Source organism: Canis lupus, chromosome 4 (genome assembly GCF_011100685.1).
Source record: "Canis lupus familiaris isolate Mischka breed German Shepherd chromosome 4, alternate assembly UU_Cfam_GSD_1.0, whole genome shotgun sequence".
Classification (NCBI taxonomy): Eukaryota; Metazoa; Chordata; class Mammalia; order Carnivora; family Canidae; genus Canis; species Canis lupus.
Window position 1 is genome coordinate 36669768 of NC_049225.1, and position 15417 is coordinate 36685184.

The following is a 15417-nucleotide window of genomic DNA, read 5'->3' on the forward strand; positions in this document are numbered from 1 at the left end:
TCCAGGAAAGTTCCTAGACAGTCTGCTCCCTCTATTTGTCTGTGACACTTTGGAATAGAAGAGTGGACAGCAGGCAGCAATGAACAGCTGTACAGAGGGGACCACCAACCTGGGCCTTCCAATTCTCCCTCTCCAGCTCTTCCCATGCCCCTCCTTGGCCTCTCTCCCCCATCAGTTCCCTGAGCCTCTCACCAATGGAGACTCAAGTCACCCACCTTCTCCAGAACCTCATCTCTTCCTGGTCCTCCCTAAGGCCTCCTAGGACAGCAGGTACCCCCAAGTCAATCGTCAAATCCTTCCCTGCAGAGGCTGTTGAGCAAAGCACCAGCTGCAGACACCAGGATGGCCAAGGGGTCAGTACCAAGGCACCATTATTTAATCTCACCTGCGCCTCCCTGGCCTGTCCCGGGCACTGAGACAGGCAATCGTCTCAAATGGGAGGATGCCTGCCCTCTACTGGCCACAGGCCGCTCTGGCCTCCAGCTGCCTCCCTTAACCTAAGAAGAAGGAAGAAGTAGAACAGAAGGCAGGGACAGGAGGACTTGTCCCAGAGGATGAGGGCTATAGAGGGAAGAAGGAGGAGGAAGGAAGTGTCCTGTGGAACTGGCAAACAGAGAAAGGCTTCCAGGTGGGGGCAGGAGCATGATGGACAGCAGAGGAGAGCAGAGACTATTTCTCTGCCTGCCTTCCTTCCTTTTAGTCTTTTCATTTATTCTTAAAACAGACCTAGGGGGGATCAAGGGCTTGACTCTCACTTTGACAATGGGACACAAACGAGTAAGACTAGTGGTCTGGGAGAGACACTCACATAAATAGAACTATGCCCAGGGATCAGGATCATAAGGGGGTGGAGGGAATGATGTGCTGTGCGCATCCAGGGGAAGTACAGTGATAACTCTTCACAGTAGAGTGAGCCCTGGAAATTTCCCAGGCCTACAGCAGAAGCCAAAAGCCACAGGTCCAGAGCTTCCAGGGTAGTGGGGAGGAATATAGAGAAGGGTAATGAGCCCAAACAGGATTTCAAAGGGACAGCAGGGCAGAATTATGGGGAGGTGGCTACAGCATGGGGACACTCCAATCTCATCTTGGGCATGGTTTTGAAAAATTCAACTAAGTAAATTTGAAGATCCAGTTGGCTTTATTCAATAATTCATGAATAGGCCAGCATCCCATCCAGCAGATAGAAAGGAGCTGCAAGAAGCTATACAAAATAGAAAGCTTTTAGGGTCACCTGGGTGGCTCAGTCAGTTGAGCATCTGCCTTCGGCTCAGGTCATGATCTTGAGGTCCTGGGATCGAGCTCCAAGTCAGGCTCCCACTCAGCAGGGAGTCTGCAAGTCCTCTGCCACCACCCCGCCCCCAGTTTGTGTGTTCTCTCTCTGTCAAATAAATAAAATCTTTTTTTAAACTTTTATAGGCAGAAGAGGAAAATGCATGGATTGTTTCAAGCAAGATCACCTGCCTTTGGGGAAGGAAAGAGATCTATCAGGTGGATTAACTCACCAATACTCACCAGTTAAGATTATATTCCTGAAAGGGACAGAAACTACAATGAGATTAGGTATTAAGTCTTGGTTTGCTAACATAGGGCTCAGAACAAGTGACTCTACTGGGTCCTGCTGTTTCTTTTTAATAGCACCAAGAGGCTCAGGCAAGGGATAATGAGGGGTCACAAGGGAGGGACCCAGGTTTCACTTAAGCCATGGGGAGGCTGTGAAGACTGCCATAAGGACAGCAATAGCCTGTAGGGAGAAGTGGAGAACACCAAGCACAGTGGAGACAGAGGCCAGATGACCTGGAGAACTGACTTTAGCAGCTGAGTTGGAAAACACCAAGGCTGAGAGCCCTGGGCAATCATGACTTCAGGGAATTTTGAGCCTCTGGCAGCCTCACAAAGAGCTATGGGCCTTTATAGGTCATAATGCTCCTGAGAGACAGAGGCCCAAATCAAAGTCAAGAGACACATACCCTGCAAGGGCCCAACACAGCACCAGGTGAGAGATGCCCAGGTACCCTCCTAAGGGCCCAGGCCTGATGAAGAGCTTCATTTCCCCAAAGGGGTCTCACTGGATGGGTTCCTGATATGAATTAATGGAGAAGAAGCGGCAGAGAGAAAAACCCAATGTTGATTTCAAATGGGAGCAACAGTTTGCCAAGTGTTTTACACCCATTGCTCCTTTGTATAATGTAGTATTTCTGCCTTCCTATAAGATAATTGTTTGCTACCATATTATGGAGATGGCTGGATTTTCTTCAAATTCAGAAGCAACTTTTGGTGTGGTTTGAGTTAAAATATGAACTATATAATACATTTGAAATTTGGTTTTGAAGGAAGCATTTCATGTATTTTTACTATCATAAACTAGAATATGTATGGGGGAGGGGGTAAGTACCCCTGTAACAATTTTGAGCTAAATTCAGAAATTTATGTGTATTTAATTTTGCGTTCATTTTATAATTAAGGAAGGGACTGGTAGCTCCAAATCTTCATTAGTTCTTCTTAAGCATTTACTTTTGGTGTTCTTTTATCAAGAAGTACATATGACCATGACTTCTTATGACTTTCTGTCTGCCTCTTCCCCCAAACCCATGAAAAGCAGCAAAGAAAATGAGGAATAGCAACTCCTCATCTTTGATTTAAGGAGGGAAACCTCTAACTCCAAATTGTAGAATCAATGAGAAGGACTGCCAAGGGCAGGAACAGCAGGCCATATAGGCAGGAGCCCATAGCTCTTTACGAGGCCATATAGGGAGACCTTCAAGGCAGGGCCAACACAGAACACAGATCTAGAGGCCAAGAAAACAAGCACATTTGATACAGTAGAGTGGAAGGAGACACGGAGCTAAGAGAGATAAGGAGCACCTGGCAAACCTTGGGAAGCAGAAAGGGACTCCAGGAGAGGTAACAGCCCTACAGCTGCTGCTCTTTATCAGTTCAGCAAAGGAGAGGTTAGCAGCCTCAGACCCAAACACCTTCTTATTAGGCTTCCCCATGAGATAGTGCAAATACTCTGGCCTCTCCCCAGTATCATCTTTGTGAAAACAGTTAATCTAAGAAGAATTCAACCACAAAATGAATAGGCAAAGAATCTGTAGTGGGGAGGCAGGGGGTGGCAGTGGCAGGGAGGAAGATAGAGATTAAGTAAAGGAGCAAATGAAGAACATTTCTCAAAAAGATTTTATCGCAGGGAATTATTATGAACAAAGCTTTTCCTCCAAGAACTCACAGAATGTACAAAGTGTATCACTTCCATTATGTGAGACAAAGTCAAAATATAAGTGCGCAGTGAAGAAATGGTAGAAGAGCAGAAAGAAATGGAAACAAATTTTTCTAGCAGAGCTCAGGAAAAAGAGAAAGATGAGAATTTGACTGTCGATGAATGAAAGGCTACACATGAGGCCAGGAGAGGATGGGAAGGCACTGAGGATAACAAGCAAAGACGGAAAGGAGAGGACTGAGAAAATTAAGAAAGATGATTGAAATAGAGTGAATAAGGAAAAAGGATTAGAGAAAAATGGTAGACACAGAGCAAAAGGGATCTACTAGACACATAGTTGGAATGCCTGAAGAAACAAGAGAAAGAAAAGAAATACTCAAAAACGATTTTAAAATAACAGATAGTAGGGGGATCTGAGTGGTTCAGTCAGTTAAGCATCTGCCTGTGGCTCAGGTCATGATCTCAGAGTCCTGAGATAGAGCCCTACATCAGGCTTCCCTGCTCAGTGGGGAGTCTGCTTCTCCCTCTCCCTTTGCCCCTCCTCCCTGCTCATTCTCTCTCTCTCTCTCTCTCTCTCTCTCAAATAAATAAAATATTTTTAAAAAATAAAAAGAAAATAGCAGGTAGTAGAAACAACTCAATGTCTATCAGTTAATGAATAAACAAAATGCCATCTCTCCATACAATAGAATATTATTCATCCATAAAAAGGAAGGAAATTCTATACATGCTATGACATGGATGAACCTTGAAAACATTATGCTACATGAAAGGAAAAAGACACAAATGTCATAATATTGTATGATCCCAATTCTGTGAATTGTCCAGAATAGACAAATCCATAGAGACAGAAGTAGGTTAGTAAACTGTCATTGGTTGGAGAAGGAAAGAAACAGAGAATGTCCCCTAATAGGTATGGGGTTTCCTTTTGGGGCAATGAAAATGTTCTGGAAGTAGATAGTAGTGATGGTTGCACAATCTTGCAACTGTACTAAGAACCACTGAATTGTATATTTAAGAGGATAAATATACTATAATAATAGGATGTGAAATATATCTTAGTTTTTAAAAAATGACTCAGGTGAAAACAAGACAAAAATCAGGTGACTCTTACCAAATAGAAGAAACTTTGAATCCACGCATTCAAAATGGCACTACACCCTATCCCAGAAAACAGCTCTCATACATCAGTCAGCACTGAGACATTGCCTGCAAAGACACTGAATTTCAGATAAAGCAAGAATCTCATGGCATTCAAGCCAAAAAGAAACAAGCACACAAAAATCAAGCCACTTGGAAGGGATAGATCAGGCTGCCTTCAGAAACTCCAAGCAACCTTCAATATCAGCAGATAATGCAGCAATGTCTACAAAGTCATGGAGGAAAATAAATATGACCCAACTTCATGCCCAAATTTCACACAAGTATCAAGGCAACAGAGAGATGTTTTCAAAGTTTCAGAACTCATGAAGAACCTGCTAGAAAATGCTCTGCATCACTTGCCATCAGGGAAATACAAATCAAAACCACAATGAGATACCACCTCACACCAGTGAGAATGGGGAAAATTAACAAGGCAGGAAACCACAAATGTTGGAGAGGAGGTAGAGAAAGGGGAAGCCTCTTGCACTGTTGATGGGAATGTGAACTGGTGCAGCCACTCTGGAAAACTGTGTGGAGGTTCCTCAAAGAGTTAAAAATAGATCTGCCCTATGACCCAGCAATTGCACTGCTGGGGATTTACCCCAAAGATACAGATGCAGTGAAACGCCAGGACACCTGCCCCCGATGTTTATAGCAGCAACGTCCACAATAACCCAACTGTGGAAGGAGCCTTGGTGTCCATCGAAAGATGAGTGGATAAAGAAGAGGTGGTTTATGTATACAATGGAATATTCCTCAGCCATTAGAAATGACAAATACCCACCATTTGCTTCCATGTGGATAGAACTGGAGAATACTATGCTGAGTGAAATAAGTCCATCGGAGAAGGACAATCATCATATGGTTTCACTCATATGGGGAATATAAGAAATAGTGAAAGGGATTTTAGGGGAAAGAAGAGAAAATGAGTGGGAAATATCAGTGAGGGTGACAACATGAGACACACCTAACTCTGGGAAATGAACAAGGGGTAGTGGAAGGGGAGGTGGGCGGGGGGTTGGAGTGACTGGGTGACAGACTGAGGGGGGCACTTGCCGGGATGAGCACTGAGTGATATACTATATGTTGGTAAATCAAACTCCAATTATATATATATATATATCTCCAGTATGTGTGTGTATATATATATATATATAGCATATAGCATATATATATAGTATATATAACAGGTATATAGCCTGCTAGAATCTCACTACTTGCTCTGTCATCTACAGCATCAGCCTCATGTGGGAGATGCCAGTCAGACTTGCAGACTTTCAAGCCCCGTCCTAGATCTACTTAACCAGAATCAGCAGTTTCACATGATCCCCAGGTGAATCTTATGAACATAAAAGTTGGAGAAGCACTGTCATAGAAGATGATTTTCAGCCAAAGATGAATAGAAAAACTAGTGACTACGCCAGCAACAAAGTCAGTGGTTTTGTACTGAATGCATTTAAATGTACAGCAGAGACAAAAACAACTGCAGGATTTATGGCTCCAGGACACAGATTTAGAAATAATTTTAAAAACTGGCTTCAGAAGTGGTGGAAGAGAATACAAATATGCTGACTTTCTCATCTTTCCCAGCAGAAGAGTAAATAGATACTAGTCTAAGCTAATAAGTAATAAAGATATACTTAAGGGAATAAGACAGGATGGCATAGCAAAAACAGTCAGTTAAGTAACTGAATGCATAGAAAATGCTAAATGCAAGGATGCCCCCTACTTCCCCAACCCCAGCTCAGGGCCTGGTGGTGATGGCAGCCACACCCCTCCCTCTAGGCAGGAGATTGGAGGGCTTTTTCCTGGAAAATCTGACCCCCAGCAAATGGCTCACATCATCACCCACTGTGGAGCTCCCATTACGTTTCCCTAGTCCCCAGTTGTTTTGTTTTTTAAAGATTCTTACCCTTTTTTAAAGATTTTATTTATTTAGTCATGAGGGACACAGAGAAAGAGGCAGAGACATAGGAAGAGGGGAAAGCAGGCTCCCTGCTAGGAGTCTGATGCAGGATTCTATCCCAGGACCTCGGGATCACGACCTGAGTTGAAGATAGATGCTCAACCACTGAGCCATCCAGGCATCCCTTATAGCCTCCAGTTTTAATCATAAACAATGAACAAGGAACCAGGAGTTGCCAGACATCTGAGAAAAATGTCTAACACATTGAAGCAAAAGAGAAAAAAAATCAATGTGGAGGTAATAGACACTATAGGAAATAGATGCTATTCAGGGAAAGAACATTTTATGTATGTGTTAGAACTCTTCAAATTAGGGGCATCTGGGTAGCTCAGTTGGCTAAGTGTCTACCCAGAGTCCTGGGATCGAGTCCCACATCGGGCTCCTTGCATGGAGCCTGCTTCCCCCTCTGCCTGTGTCTTTGCCTCTCTCTCTCTCTCTCTCTCTCTCTGTGTGTTTCTCATGAATAAATAAAATCTTTTTTTAAAAAAAAGAACCCTTCGGGGATCCCTGGGTGGCGCAGCGGTTTGGCGCCTGCCTTTGGCCCAGGGCGCGATCCTGGAGACCCGGGATCGAATCCCACGTCGGGCTCCCGGTGCATGGAGCCTGCTTCTCCCTCTGCCTGTGTCTCTGCGCCTCTCTCTCTCTCTCTGTGGCTATCATAAATAAAAAAATAAAAAAAAAAAAATTAAAAAAAAAAAAAAAACCCTTCAAATTGTACACCCAAATAAGTGAATACTACTGCATGTAAACTTTAAAATTAGTAAGATTTTTAAAGCTATCATTGATATTTAAAAATATATATATCGTTGGGGTACTGGGTGGCTCAGTTGGTTAAGTGTCTGCCTTCAGCTCAGATCATGATCCCAGGGTCCTGGGATCAAGCCCCATAGCAGGCTTCCTACTTACAGGGAAACTGCTTCTCCCTCTCCCCTCTGCTCATGCTCTCTCTCTTGCTATCTCTCTGTCTCAAATAAATTAAATAATCTCTAATATATATGGGTATATATATTATATATGCCCTTAAAACAAATAATAGAATGCTGTTTCTAGGGATCCCTGGGTGGCGCAGCGGTTTAGCGCCTGCCTTTGGCCCAGGGCGCGATCCTGGAGACCCGGGATCGAGTCCCATATCGGGCTCCCGGTGCATGGAGCCTGCTTCTCCCTCTGCCTGTGTCTCTGCCTCTCTCTCTCTCTCTCTCTCTCTCTCTCTCTCTCTGTGTGTGTGTGTGTGACTATCATAAATAAATAAAAATTAAAAAAAAGAATGCTGTTTCTAAAAAGAAAGAACAAAGAAAGGGAAGAAGGATAGAAGGAAGGAAGGGCTAGGAGGGAAGGAAAAAAGGAAGAAGAAAGATTCAGAAGAAGAAGGAAAAAACTACTCTTGGGAATTTAAAACCTGAAAGCAGGGTAGCCCCAGTGGCTCAGCAGTTTGACGCTGCCTTCAACCCAGGCAGGACCCACATCAGGCTCCCTGCATGGAGCCTGCTTCTCCCTCTGCCTATGTCTCTGCCTCTCTCTCTCTATGTCTCTCATGAATAAATAAAATCTTAAAAAAAAACAAAACCTGAAACCATAGGAGACCTGGGTGTCTCAGTCTGTTAAGTGTCTGACTCTTGATTTCAGCTCAGGTCATGATCTCAGGGTCCTGGGATTAAGCCCTGTGTCAGGCTCTGCACTCACTGAGGAGTCTGCTAGAGATTCTCTTCCTCTTCCTCTGCCTCCCCCTTTCAAATACATAAAAATTTTTTGAGTGAGAGAGAAAGAGAGAGCACACAAGCAGGGAGGAGGGGCAGAAGGAGAGGGAGAAGCAGGATCCCCACTGAGCAGGGAGCCCAACACAGGGCTCAATCCCAGGATACTGAGACAATAACCTGAGCAGAAGGCAGATGCCCAACCAACTGAGCCACCCAAGCACCCCAATAAATCTTTAATAAATAAGTAAGTAAATAAAACCTGAAAGCATAAATGGAAAAATGCAAGGTATATCTGTTAAGTAAATTGAATCTAAATTTAAAAAAAAAGGGGGGGGGGCACCTGGGTGGCTCAGCTGGTTAAGCATCTGCCTTTGCTCAGGTAATGTTCCCAGGGTCCAGAGATCGAGCCCCTCATCAGGCTCCCTGCTTAGCAAAGAGCCTGCTTCTCCCTCTCCCTCTGCTACTCCCCCTCCTTGTCTCTCTCTCTCTCTCTCTCTCTCTCTGTCTCTCTTGATCTGTGTCAAATAAATAAAATCTTTAAAAAAAAAGGTGGGGGAGGGGACATCTTGGTGGCTCAGTGGTTGAGCGTCTACCTTCGGCTCAGGGTATGATTCCAGAATCCGGGATCAAATCCTACATCAGGCTCCCTGCCGGGAGTCTAGTTCTCCCTCTGCCTATGTCTGTGTCTCTCATGAATAAATAAATAAATCTTTTTTAAAAAATAAAATAAATGTTAAAAATTTTTAAAAGAAAAATGCAATGTAAAAGTTGGAAGATAATTTGAGAAAAATCTCAGGAAGTAAAGCAAAGGAAAAGGGATAGAAAAAAAGATTAATTATGAGAAAAGTTAGAGCAACTCTCCTTAAACATCTAAATGAGAAAATGGAAGGGAGGAGATAATCAACAATCATAATAAATAATAGTAATTGAAGGAATTTTGCCAGAACTGAAGATCTTGATTTGAAGGTTGGAATACCCTTCAAAAATCTATAGGCCCGCACCAGGGAAAATTACTGTGAAGTTTCAGAACACTCAGGGCAAATGGAAAATTCTAACCTACCTTAAGAGAGAGAGGAAAAAACAAGTCACATATACAAAAAGATCAAGAGTCAGATGGCTTTAAATTTATCAAAACCACACTGGAAATAAGACAAGAGAGTAGTCATTTCAAAATATTAAAGGAGTATTATTTCCATATACAATTCTGTATCCAAAACAAACTATCAATCAAGCAGGAAGATTGAATATAGATGTTTTCACACATACAAGGTCTAAAAAAATGGACCTCCCAAACACCTCTTCTTGAAAGGCTCCTGGGAGAAGTTGTTCACCAAAACAAAAGAGAAAGAGATGGGTTAACAAAACTGAAAGGACAGAAAGGAACACAGAGGAAATGAAGGAACCCCCCGCCCAGAAGAATGTTGAAGGAGAATCCCTGGGTGTCCATCTTCACTTCATCATCTTATAACCAGAAGACAAGGGATCCCTGGGTGGCTCAGCTTTGGCTCCTGCATTCAGCCCAGGGCATGCTACTGGAATCCTGGGATCGAGTCCCACATTGGGCTCTTTGCACGGAGCCTGCTTTTCCTTCCTCTCTCTCTCTCTCTCTCTCTCTCTGTCTCTCTCTCTCTCTCTCTGTATGTGTGTGTATTTCTCATGAATAAATAAATAAAATCTTTTTTTAAAAAGGGAAGAGTTGGGCAGCCCCGGTGGTGCAGCGGTTTAGCGCCACCTGCAGCCCCGGGTGTGATCCTGGAGACCCAGGATCGAGCCCCACGTTGGGCTCCCTGCATGGAGCCTGCTTCTCCCTCTGCCTGTGTCTCTGCCTCTCTCTTGCTCTCTCTGAATAAGTAAATAAATAAATCTTAAAAAAAAAAAAAAAAAAAAAAAGGAAGAGTAGGGGATCCCTGGGTGGCCCAGCGGTTTAGTCCCTGCCTTTGGCCCAGAGCATGATCCTGGAGATCCGGATCGAGCCCCACGTCGGGCTCCCTGCATGGAGCCTGCTTCTCCCTCTGCCTGAGTCTCTGCCTCTCTCTGTGTCTCTCATGAATAAATAAATTTAAACAAAAATAAAATAAAATTTTTAAAAAAGGGAAGAGTAAATAGCAATGCGTGAAAATTAAAATAATAATAATAATAATAACCAGAAGACAGATGCCCAGCTGAGCCTGATCCTAATTTTAATTTGTACTTGGTTTATATAAAAAAAAGTTTCTACTCTCCTCTCTCTGCTGGGCATGCTCAGCGCACTGCATAGAAATACCCCTTTCCCATCATATTACTGCCAGATGTGCAGCGCCTGTGAACTCCGTCAGCCCTGTGGGATATCCCAACTACAGTGAGACCATCCAGGCCTCACTCATGATCTTGCACACTGACTTCTTTGGGAGGGGCCCTTAGAAACTTTCAAGGACAGTGAAGCCAAGGCTATGCCCCAGAACCTCTGCTCAGCTTATCTTCTGGAACTTTATCTGACAATGACCATACTGCCTTTTCCATTTACAGGAAGGTTTAAGTTTCCTAAGGGGGGTTTCAACACTACACAATGCATTATTTAGGAGTACATTATTTATAGTAAAACTACAAAAGAAAGCAAAAAAGACTAATACTAATTAATAACTAAGGTTAGTGGTTATCTGGAAGGATGTGGGGGACATGGAATGTTTTATAGTGTAGGGGCACACAGGAGATTACTTATTCTGGGAACAGTCTATTCCCTAACCTGAGTGATGGGTATGCAGCTATCCACATTATTTCTCTTCCAACTATTCAACCTCCAACTTCCAAAATATTCATTTTATGTACTCTACTCTATGTATGATACACTTCACAATAAAGTTGAATTTTTACATACACATATGTGATATTCCTTGAATACTATTTTGCCCAAAAGTTATAAAAAAAAAAAAAAACAGCACCTAGCAAATAGTAGCTGCTCCTAGCAAATAGTAGCTGCTCAAATTCCTACATAAAGGGCTATGCTAGTACAAACTGACTTCTTTCACTTAGCAATATGCATTCAATGTTCTTCCATGGGATGCCTGCGTGGCTCAGCGGTTAAGCGTCTGCCTTCAGCTCAGGACGTGATCTTGGGGTCCTGGGACCAAGTCCCACATCAGGCTCCCTACAGAGAGCCTGCTTATCCCTCTGCCTGTGTCTCTGCCTCTCTCTCTCTGTGTCTCTCATGAATAAATAAATAAAATCTTTTTAAAAATGTTCTTCCATGTCTTAAAACTCAGCAATAAGAAAACTAACAATCCAATTAAAAAATGGAGCAAAAGACCTGAACAGACAACTCACCAAAGAAGAAATACAAATGGAAAATAAACATATGAAAAGATGTTCCACATCGTGTCATCAGGGAAATGCAAATTAAAACGACAATGAGATACCACCATACAACTATTAGAATGGCCAAAATCCAGAACAGGAAAACAGCAAATGCATGTGAAGATGTGGAGCACTAGGAGTTCTCGTTCGCTGCTAGTGAAATAAAAAATGGTACAACTGCTTTGGAAGACTGTTTGGCAGTTTCTTCCAGAACTAAACTTACTCTTACTATACCATCGAGCAATCATACCCTTGTTATTTATTTACCCAAATAAGTTGAAAACTTATGTCCACACAAAAATAGGCATACTGATGTTTATAGTAGCTTGATTCAAAGCTATAATACTTGGAAGCAACTAAGATGTCCTTCACTAGGTAAATAAAACTGTAGTACATCCAGACAATGGAATATTATGCAGTGCTAAAAAGAAATGAGCTCAAAGCCATAGAAAGACATGAAAGAACCTCAAATGCATGTTGCTAAGTGAAAGAAGCCAATCTGAAAAGGCTACACATTATATGATTCCAATTATATGAAGCTCTGGAAAAGGCAAAATTATGGAGACAGTAAAAAAGATCACTGGTTGTTGGGGATCGGGAGGGAAGAAGGGATGAATAGGCAGACCATGAATGATATTTAGGGTAGTGAAACTGTTGGGTATGATACTATAATGATTGATACTTGTCATTCTACATCTATCAAAATCCATAGAATGTACAGCATCTAGAGTGAACCCTAATGTAAACTATGGACTTTGGGTAATAACGTGTCAGTGTAGGTTCATTAATTATAACAAATGTACCGTCTTAGTATAGGATGTTGAAAGTGGGTGAGACTATGCACATGTGGGTGCAGAAGGTTTATAGTAATTCCATGCACTTTCCATTCAATTTGCTGTGAATCTATTCTCTAAAAATAAAGTTTAAAAAAAAATTGAAGTGCCTGGGTGGCTCAGTCAGTTAAGCGTCTGACTCTTGATTTGAGCTCAGGTCGTGGTCTCAGGATCACATGATCGAGCCCCACATTGAGCTCTGAGCTCAGTGCAGTCTGCTTGAGATTCTCTTTCGCCCTCTGCCCCTCCCCTCTCTTTTTCTCTCTAAAATAAATAAATAAAATCTTTTTTTAAATAGCTAAAGTGGTAAATTTTATGTTATAACGTATTTTTCCCACAATAAAAAATTCCATTATTTGAACTAACTTCATTTAGTTAAATAAAATTGTATACATATCATCTTTCATTCAAAACAAGTTACAGAAACAGTGGTAACTTAACTCAAGAAATCAACCAGGAAATTTAGGAAAGTTCAATTCATGTGAAATTTACCCTTGGTCTTGTACAAACCAAAATACGGTGCTAACATTATTTTTATATGGTAAGCAACTTTTTAAAGACTCACTCATGCCAAAAAAAAAAAAAAGCTCTTTTAGCTTGGAATTAAAGCTTTTTCTATCTTACAACAAAAGCTATTCTGAACATAAATTTTTGTGTGTCCACACACATATCAAAAACTACAATTGATAACCTTTTCGTTCTTACTTACTGTTTTTTAGAGTTAGATATTTCTAGTGTGCATATAACTAAGAATGTTCTGGGGGTTTTGCTTTATGCAGTTGTAGTTTTTTTAATAGCTAATTTTTAGAATTTCCTGAGAGGGAATCGAGGAGAGAGGAACAAAAGGATTGAGAAGAACCTGGCTTTAGACCAATATGAAATTGTCATTTTATTTTTATTTTATTTTACTTTATTTCTTTATTAATGAGAGACACACAGAGAGAGGCAGAGACAAAGGCAGAGGGAGAAGCAGGCTCCATGCAGGGAGCCCAATGTGGGACTCAATCCCAGGACCCCGGGATCACAACCTAAGCCAAAAGCAGACCCTTAACCACTAAGCCACCCAGGCACCCTTTTAAAATTGTCATTTTAAAAGCCTACTTCCATCTCCTCTACAAGGAGAGAGAAGAAAGTTTACATGTAGAAAAGAAAAAAGAAACCAGTTGATTAAGTGTCCAACTCTCGGTTTCAGCTCAGGTTGTGGTCCCAGGGTCTCATGTCTCGGTCTCAGGATCATGAGATAGAGCCCCACTTTGTTCTCCATGTTTGGTGCAGAATCTGCTTGAGATTCTCTCCCTCCTCCTCTGCCCCTCCCCCTGCTCATGCACTGTTTCTCTCCCTCTCTCTAAATAAATACATAAATAAATAAATAAATAATAAATAAATAAAATATTTTTAAAAAGAAAAGAAAAACAAAGAAACTACATTACAGCTGATTTAGACAGTAACTTGGACCCTTGACTATTTTCTTAAGCCATACAATTAGAAAGCCAGCCCTTATTAATCTCTGAGGTATGGAAATGAAGGAGTGCTGTGCTTCCTACATTAAATAAAACTATCTTTTTGATATGCAAGAGGATTCGTGAGGGTTTCTTTGCTTTTTGTCCTGATATATGAACAATCTTTGTTCTAAATACTTTGTCCTAATTGAACAATCTTTTCAATGTCAAAATCTCCCCAAAGTGGCCACTGCAAATCCAACAATCACTAGTGAAATTGTACCACTTAGAGAACCAAGCATACAAGTTGGTGGTATTACAGTGAGAAAACATACAGGAAGTAAGTGTTTGACCTGGAGTAGGCATAGTTTTAAATGAGAAAGAAGCCATGGAACTGAATTGTCCATAAGGATGGTGTTGCATGCACTGCGGCAACACGTTCAGGGTCCTGAGGATAAGGGGATGAGGAAAATAAAAGAAAAGTAAAGAGATGGGGACAGGCAGGACACAGTGGATGATGTCCAAGCAGTGCCAGCTGTATTCAAGGGTTTACAACATTTTATAGCATGAGCAAAACAAAGCTAAGAAGGTGTTTGTTTTTAGCAGGTTTGTGAAACCCTCCAAAGTTCCCCTTTCTCAGCATGCAAGACAGACTCACAGGTGCCAGAAGACCTTGGTAAATAGATAAGCTTGTTGCTCCAGATGTGCATACTTCAAAGGAATATTAGATATGGTAAACAGACCAGCAAGGACAGCACAGACCCTTATTTACATTTATGACCAGGCCAGAATAAGTTGTATCTATTGTGTTATGTGGGCGATCACGTACAAGTGAGCCCTGAGAACCATTGCTCAAGCCCTTTCTCAAGCGTCTACCAACCATTCACCGTTTAGGCTCCCAAGCCTTTTGAGTGAATGAGGGATGCAAGTCCGGGCCTGGTTTGGTTCAGTTACTCCAGCTAGTCCGTGGTCGCCCACAGGATGGTACATGTATAACTCTATTTTTCTGGACCTTGGCCAGAGGCCTAACAGTTATCACCCACCAGGGCCAGAACGAACTTCCTAAATTCAGGTGGAATAAACTGAACAAAATAGTTCTCTGCAACATAAGGAACAAAGAAGAAATCCTTTAAGGTTTTAAAATGATGACCTAAGACAAAGTATGTCCAAAGGCCCATGGGGCCAGCTGGAAAACAGGTTAATCTGGTTTATGCCCATCTTTCCCTAAAAAATGTTCACCTTAAGGCAGCCCGGGTGGCTCAGCGGTTTAGCACTGCCTTCAGCCCAGGGCCTGATCCTGGAGACCTGGGATCGAGTCCCACATCAAGCTCCCTGCGTGGAACCTGCTTCTCCCTCTGCCTGTGTCTCTGCCTCTCTCTTTCTTTGTGTGTCTCTCATGAATAAATAAATAAAATCTTAAAAAAAAAAGAATTTTCATCTTCAAGAAATAACAGGTGCTGGTGAGGATGTAGAGAAAAGAAAACCCTTGCACACTGTTGGTAAGAATGCAAATTAGTGCAGCCACTATGGAAAAGAGTATGGATGTTCCATATGATCCAGGAATTCTACTACTGGGTATTATCTGAAAAAAAAAAAAAAAAAGAAATAATTATCTCAAAAAGAGATATCCACACTCACATGTTCACTGCAACATTATCTACAACAGCCAAGACATGGAAACAACCTAAGCGTCCATCAATGGATAAATAAATAAAGAAGATGTGGTATATGCATACCGTGGAATATTATTCAGCCATAAAAAGGAGGAAATACTGCTATTTGCAACAATATGGAT

The 15417-nt window shown here is 41.9% G+C and overlaps 2 long non-coding RNA genes across 2 annotated transcripts in view; one reads left to right on the top strand and one right to left on the bottom strand.

The window, feature by feature from the left end:
• The window catches only part of LOC111095523, a 31236-nt gene extending 29945 nt beyond the window's left edge, over positions 1-1291 (bottom strand). The window contains exon 1 of the long non-coding RNA XR_005358099.1: positions 1232-1291. This is a non-coding gene — a long non-coding RNA (uncharacterized LOC111095523). The remainder of the gene's footprint in view (positions 1-1231) is intronic.
• On the top strand, positions 406-6707 carry LOC111095524. The gene is made up of 3 exons (XR_005358100.1): positions 406-628; positions 1417-1488; positions 5596-6707. It is a non-coding gene; the product is annotated as an uncharacterized LOC111095524 (long non-coding RNA).
• The last annotated feature ends 8710 nt before the right edge of the window (positions 6708-15417 follow it).